Source organism: Gorilla gorilla, chromosome 22 (assembly GCF_029281585.2).
Source record: "Gorilla gorilla gorilla isolate KB3781 chromosome 22, NHGRI_mGorGor1-v2.1_pri, whole genome shotgun sequence".
NCBI classification, from domain to species: Eukaryota; Metazoa; Chordata; class Mammalia; order Primates; family Hominidae; genus Gorilla; species Gorilla gorilla.
The window spans coordinates 33724486-33731479 of NC_073246.2; the positions used below are offsets into that span (position 1 = coordinate 33724486).

A 6994-nucleotide genomic window follows, 5' to 3' on the forward strand; every position below is an offset into this window, starting at 1 on the left:
GTTGAAGACCAGCTTGGGCAACGTGGTGAAACCCATCTTCACTAAAAATACAAAAATTAGCCGGGTGCGGTGGTGCACATCTGTAATCTCAGCTACTTGAGAGGCTGAGGCATGAGAATCGCTTGAACCTGGGAGGTAGAGGTTGCAGTGAGCTGAGATCACGCCACTGCACTCCAGCCTGGGTGATAGAGCGAGACTCCATCTCAAGAAACAAAAAAGGTTATATTTGCTGATTACTAAGCCAAAGGGCACAATCAAAGTGATAAATAGTGCTTTTCAAACTTTTGGGTTGCGTCCCAGTTTTTGGATTGTGAAATCAAGTTAGCACAACTCAATATGTAATTTTGAAAAACAGGATAGAATAGAAAATGCCAGACTGCATTGGATACATGCATAAGGAGTGCTATGGGCTGAATCATATCCCCACAAATTCATATGTTGGAGTCCTAACCCCCGGTAGCTCAGAATATGACCTTATTTGGAGATAGAGTTTTTTAAAGAGGTAATTAAGGTCAAATAAGGTTATTAGGGTGGACCCTATTCCAATATAACTGGTATCTTTATAAGAAAGGGAGATTAAGACACAAACGCCCACCGAGGGAAGACCATGTGAGGACACAGGGAGAAGACAACCATCTACAATCCAAGGAAAGAGGCTTCAGAAGGAACCACCCTTGCTGACACCTTGATGTTGGACTTCCGGCCTCCAGAACTGTGAGACAATAACTTTCTGTTGTTTGAGCCACCTGGTCTGTGATGCTTTGTTATGGAAGTCTGAGCAAACTAATACAAGGGGTAAGTATTATTTTGTGGAATCTTAATTTTGATTTTACATACACACATATACACACACTCATGCACACACACACATTCTTAAGATTTATAGCCTAAAATGATTGAAAAATACTGGGTTGGAATGAGCTCACAATGTTTCCATATTCAGGGAGCAACCAGAGAGATGGTTTGCACTCATGCAGGTGAGGACAGTGAAGACAGGAAGTAAACTCTCACCATCAGAGCAAGCAAGGGCTGCCTGTTTATCCCTCAGTAGAAAGAGAAGCCTTGACTTGGCAGAGGGAAATCTCCTATCCCCGTATGTGAAATTCAGTGTTTCCTGTTTTGCCAGGGCCAAAAAAAAAAAAAAAAAAAAAAAATTGTGTGTTAGAACAGAGCAACAATCTCTAAATGAAAATTATTCATATTGATTTTTAAAAGGGGAGCAACTTATTACACAGTGAATTCCAGTTCCATTTGGAATTCACCCAAGAGCCTAGAAGAAAGCAAGAAAGTTTACGAGTCAGTGAGCCTAAGTGTCTAAAAATTCATGCCCTGAAGTTCACCTTTATTCGCAGGAAAACTCCTCTGGCCCTCATTCAGTCTCTTTATTCTTATTTTAGACCCTAATAGTTTAAAAAGAAGTATTATTTTAAATTTAAAACATGTGAAAAGCTATTGTATTTGTTGGCCAAAATCCGGGGTGGAGTCTTTCCTTTAATTCCAGTGAATTCTTGGGGATGGGATAAATGTTGTAGGATGTCTGCAGACATAGATTCCTCAAAGAGTCATTTTGCTCTCTCTTTATTTTCATTCAGAAATTATAATACATCTTTCAGTCTGGGCACGGTGGCTTACACCTGTTATCCCAGCACTTTGGGAGGCCGAGGCGGGCGGATCACTTGAGGTCCGGAGTTCGAGACCAGCCTGGCTAACATGGTGAAACCCCATTTCTAGCAAAAATAAAAAAATTAGCAGGGCGTGGTGGCATGTGCCTGTAATCCCAGCTATTCAGGAGGCTGAGGAAGGAGAATTGCCTGAACCCAAGAGGCGGAGGTTGCAGTGAGCTGAGATCATGACATTGCACTCCAGCCTGGGCGGCAAGAGTGAAATTCCATCTCAAAAAAATACATCTTTTAGCTATAATCACACAGATCTCTGCTCTGTTGGTGAGATCATTTATGCTTGCATGAGTCTAAGCAACACAAGAGCCACCAACTTGTAGGGGACCCTGAAACTGGGATCTGCTGAGGAGGGGAAAGTGCTGGAACTTTCAGGGCCTCTCTTGGGGCAAATGTGACTGACAGCTACAGCATTTAATCACATCTCCATGACTAGGCCTGCCCCTTTTTGGTCTTTGGGATAGATTTCTTGCACAGGCTTTGCAATCATCTATGTGTTGAATTTCTTGCAGTGCTGTGGAATTTCTCTCTCTGAACCAGGTATGTGCGGTTCTTATTCCTTCAATACAACATCTGTCTGTGTTAATTTGTTCTTTTTTCCCCCCAGAATGAGAAGGGGGAATTATAAATGGTGAGGAGAAGTAGCACTAGGCTTTTAAAGGGGAATTTGGCCCAGCGTCTCTCAGAATAAACAACCAGAATTCTAGCATCCTCATTCTACCATATTAATTCGACATATTTCACACATACCGAGCAGTCTGATTCCCTAGTTCACAGCAGACTGGAACAGTAAATTGGAAAATCGAGCATGCTGACAAGAGCAAAGACAACAGCTAATGGAATAATCAGAAGAGTGACAACCAAAATATTACAGCTAGACTTAACAACCTGAGAAGGCATCTCCTGGGGCCATTTAGTGCAGGAAGAACCCACCCTGCATACCTCGGTAGCCACTGAGGGCACGCTGGTGTTTCAGACCCAATGACACCTTTGAGTAATCAAGAAGGAAAGCCATGACGCCACTGAGTAATGCCAAAGACTCTCTACTTGGCCAAACTTTAGTCAGGCTCCTCCAAGCCCTCTTTTCAACTAGGCTTCGGCCTTGGCCACTGTTCTTGCCAGGCCTGCCTAGCTCAGTTGTAGCAAGAATCCTGCTAAGTCCATTTAGACAGAGTCCCCCTACCCTTGCTATCTTATCACCCTGGGATGCCTTCAGCAAGCATCCTGTTAAGTCACTTTAGAGAGTCCTCATACCCTTGATGTCTCCTCGTAGTAATTTCCCTTCCACTGACCTTCTCCCCTGCTCACTGGCTATAAATCCCCAGATGTCTTTGCTATATTTGGCGATGAGCCTAATCTCCTTCCTCTATTGCAGTAGTTTTGACACAAATTGCAATAATCCCAAATAAAGTCTTCCTTACCATTTTAACAAGTGTCAGAATAATTTTTTTCTTCAGTAGTAATCAAGAACATAAACTCATTGCAGCAGTTTCAATGCAGATGTTTCAGCTATTTGCTGTCCCAGTTCCAGGAAATTTAGGCACTAGCTCCTGCCCATTTTCCTCAGGATAGCACAAACCTGAAAGAAGAGCTAAGATAATTATTATTTTACTTGGTTTTTCCAAAGGCAAGGGTGTGTAAGTTGTTGACAAGAGTCCCCAGTTGAACCTAGCCCACACCTGTTTGGCTTGTGTCTTGCTCTTGTGTAGAGCTGTGTCCCCAGAAGGGATGCCTTTTTTTTAATCTTTGCAGAAGCACTATCAGTTCACCAAAGTGTGCACCTGTTGGGCCCATTCCCCTGCAGGGTTGCATTTAAACACCAGTTCAAAATGTGTTTTGGAAAAATAGTCAAAACACAAAGGAATGGGTAAGACAGGGCAAAAGATTAATTTGCTCAAACACATTCAGTATCAAATCAACTGTAACTAAAAGAACAATAACTATCTGCAAGTTGAGTCATCTACCTGCAGGGCAGTGCTTCTCAAATCTCAGTGTGCATCAGAATCACCTGGAGGGGCAGATTCCTAGGTTAAACCTCAGCTTTCACTGAATTCAGTTGCACTAGACTGGGGCCCCGGGATCTGTGTTTTAAATAAGTACTTATGTGATATAGGTGCTCGAGGCTCTTGGACCACACTTTGGAAATCACTGTCTGGAAAGACTGTGGGATCCACTTAGAGAAAAAAAAACCCTGCTGTTTTGGTCTATGGGAATACCCTAGTAGGCAGATTTTGGTTGTCCACCTCTGTGGCTAGAGTTTGGAAGAAGTGATGTGAGCAAAGACAGTACTGCATTGTTATGTGTGATCAAGCAATAAGAATCTAGAATTGCTAGAACTTCTTCTTCTTCTTCCTCTTCTTCTCCTCCTTCTTTCTTCGACAAGGTCTTGCTCTGCTACCCAGGCTGGAGGCAGTGGCATGATCATAGCTCACTGCAGCCTTGAACTCCTGGGCTCAAGTGATTCTCCTGCCCCAGTCTCTCTAAGTGTTGGGATTATAGGCATGAGCCATTATGCCCAGCCTAGAAGCTTCTTAAAAGTGGAAGAGGCTCTCTCATGAGAGAGGAGGAGACCAGTGACCTGGTAGGAGGCCAGAGCCAGGGGAAAAGATGGGCTGAGCAAAGTTCCCAGTGGTGGGAGTAAACAAGAAACTTTTCAGAACTGTGATGTTGCCTATTTAAGTTGTTTGCCATTATAAATCATAATGCCCTTCAATGGCCCTCCAATCCCCAGTAAATCTGTTATACAAACTGGTCTTGGACCAGAAGTGGGTGAGGAGGTGATGGGTCTGCAGAGAGGGTGCACAGAGAGGGAACTGAGAGCCTTAGTTAGGAGGCAGGAAGGCAGGGAAGCTGGCTGAAGCAAGCCCCAGTCAAAGTGGGGAGCAACACACCCTCTTTCTCGCCAGAGGTACTAAAGCAGTGGTGTCTTACCATTTCTGCTCAGGCGCCTCTATCAGTAAAGAAAAATTTTGGACATGGACACTATATTCCATTGTATGGGAATGACTGATTCTACATTAAGTCTGCTCGGTGCAAGGATCATGAGGATGAAGACCTTTATGATGACCCACTTCCGCTTGATGAAGAGTAAATACATTTTCTCTTTCTTTTGATTTCCATAACATTTTCTTTTCTCTAACTTACTTTATTGTAAGAATACAGTGTCTAATACATAGAACATACAAAATTGGTATTAATCAACTGTTTAGTTTATTGGTAAGGCTTTCAGTCAACATAGGCTACTGGTAGTGAAGTTTTTGGGGAGTGAAACTTATACACAGATTTTAGACTGCACGACAGGGTCAGCCCTCCTAACCTCCACATTATTCAAGGATGAACCGTATAACTATATAACACATTTAATATGCATGCTACTGTACTAATGTATTATTGACATTACAAAAAATAGGGTAAAAATAAGAAATCAGTATAAAAGTTCTAATAATGTACTTTTGTACTCCAGTCAACTGAGTTGAGTAGCCATGGAGCACATGGGCTCTATATAGAAAAGCCTGATCTTATCCTAAGTGAACTAACACAGCCACAGAAAACCAAATACTGCATGTTCTCAGCTATAAGTGGGAGCTAAACATTGAGAACACGTGGACACAAAGAAGGGAACAACAGACATCGGGGCCTGTTTGAGGGTGGAAAGTGGGAGGAGAGAGAAGATAAAAAAACTACCTGCTTGGTACTATGCGTCTTAACAGGTGATGCAATACTCTGTACACAAAACCCCAGTGACAGGCAATTTACCTATATGACAAACCTGCACCTACTAGGCACATGTACCCCGAACCTAAAATAAAAGTTAAAAAAACCATAAACACATTAATTAATTAATTAATTAATTAAGAAGAAAATAGGGGAAGGACAGCCCTTACTGTTACATGAATAGGGCCTGTTTAGTCAGCAGACACTTGGATTACTCAGCTACCCAAACTGAGAAGGGTTCCATGATTAGACTCAATTTTGGGGTCAAACCATGGTGCTTTTTGTGCTTCTCAAACATTGGTCTCTACAGACCAATGTTTCTTCTGTCAGAAAGAAAGCCCATGAGAAATATACCTCAATGATAACTAATCATGCTCATGAATTAAAAGGGAGGGAAAAACCCCAGTAACTTCCTCAGGGCAGCAACCTTAAGACACTCCATTCTTGTAGCTAAGCATTAGCTCGGAGTTCTTGATCAGGAATCCTTGGATTCTCATGAAGACAAGAGCAGGACATCAAGAGAGGTGGCTGATATGGTTAGGCTTTGTGTTCTATAGGCTTTGTGTTCCCAGCCAAATCTCATCTTGAATTGTAATCCCCAGGTGTTGAGAGACCCCAAGTGGGAAGTGGCTGGATCATGGAGGTGGCTTCCACGCTGCTGTTCTCGTGATAGTGAGGGAGTTCTCATGAAATGTGATGGTTTTATAAATGCCAGTTTCCCCTGGGCTCTTCTGTCTTTCCTGCCACCTTGTGAAGAAGTTACTTGCTTCTCCTTTGCCTTCCGCCATGATTGTAAGTTTCCTGAGGTCTCCCCAGCCATGTGGAACTGTGAGTCAATTAAACCTCTTTTGTTTATAAATTACCCAGTTTCAGATACTATCTCTATAGCAGTGCAAGAATGAACTAATACGGTGCCCCCACCGAAAGGTTGGAGGTGATACCTTTTACCAGGGCTCTGGGTCCCAGCTTTTGGGGACCTTGCTTTTGTTTGTTTGCTTATATTTATTTTATTGTGGTAAAATATATATAACATAAAATTATCCATTTTAACGATTTTAAAGTGTCGTTAAGTGCACTCACAATGTTGTGCAACTGTTACACTATCTATCTGGTTCTAAAACTTTTTCATCACCTTAAACAGAACTTCCGTATCCATTAAATAGTAACTTCTCATTCCCTCTCCTGTGATCCCAATAACCTCCAATCTACTTTCTGTCTTTACGAATTTGCCTACTCTAGGGACCTCAAGTAAATGGAGTTATATGATATTTGTCTTTTTGTGTCTGGCTTATTTCACTCAGCGTAATGTTTTCAAGGTTCGATTATGTTGTAGCATGTGTCAGAACTTCATTCCTTTCTTTGGCTCAATAATATTTCATTGTATGAATAAACCATATCGTGTTTATCCATTCATCTGTTGATGAACACGGGTTGTTTCTTCTACCTTTTGACTATTATGAATAATGCTGCAATGACCACTGGGGTACACGTATCTGGTTGAGTCATTGTTTCCACTTCTTTTGGGTAAGGAATGGGATTGCTGTGTCATATGGTAATTCTATGTTTAGTTTTTTGAGGAACCACTAAACTGTTTTCCACAAAGA

At 42.0% G+C, this 6994-nt stretch overlaps 1 long non-coding RNA gene across 1 annotated transcript; it reads left to right on the forward strand.

Annotated features, from left to right (window-relative positions):
• The first annotated feature begins 241 nt into the window (after window positions 1-241).
• Window positions 242-6686, forward strand: LOC129529349 (uncharacterized). The gene is made up of 3 exons (XR_008674846.1): window positions 242-795; window positions 4621-4763; window positions 5993-6686. It is a non-coding gene; the product is annotated as an uncharacterized lncRNA (long non-coding RNA).
• The last annotated feature ends 308 nt before the right edge of the window (window positions 6687-6994 follow it).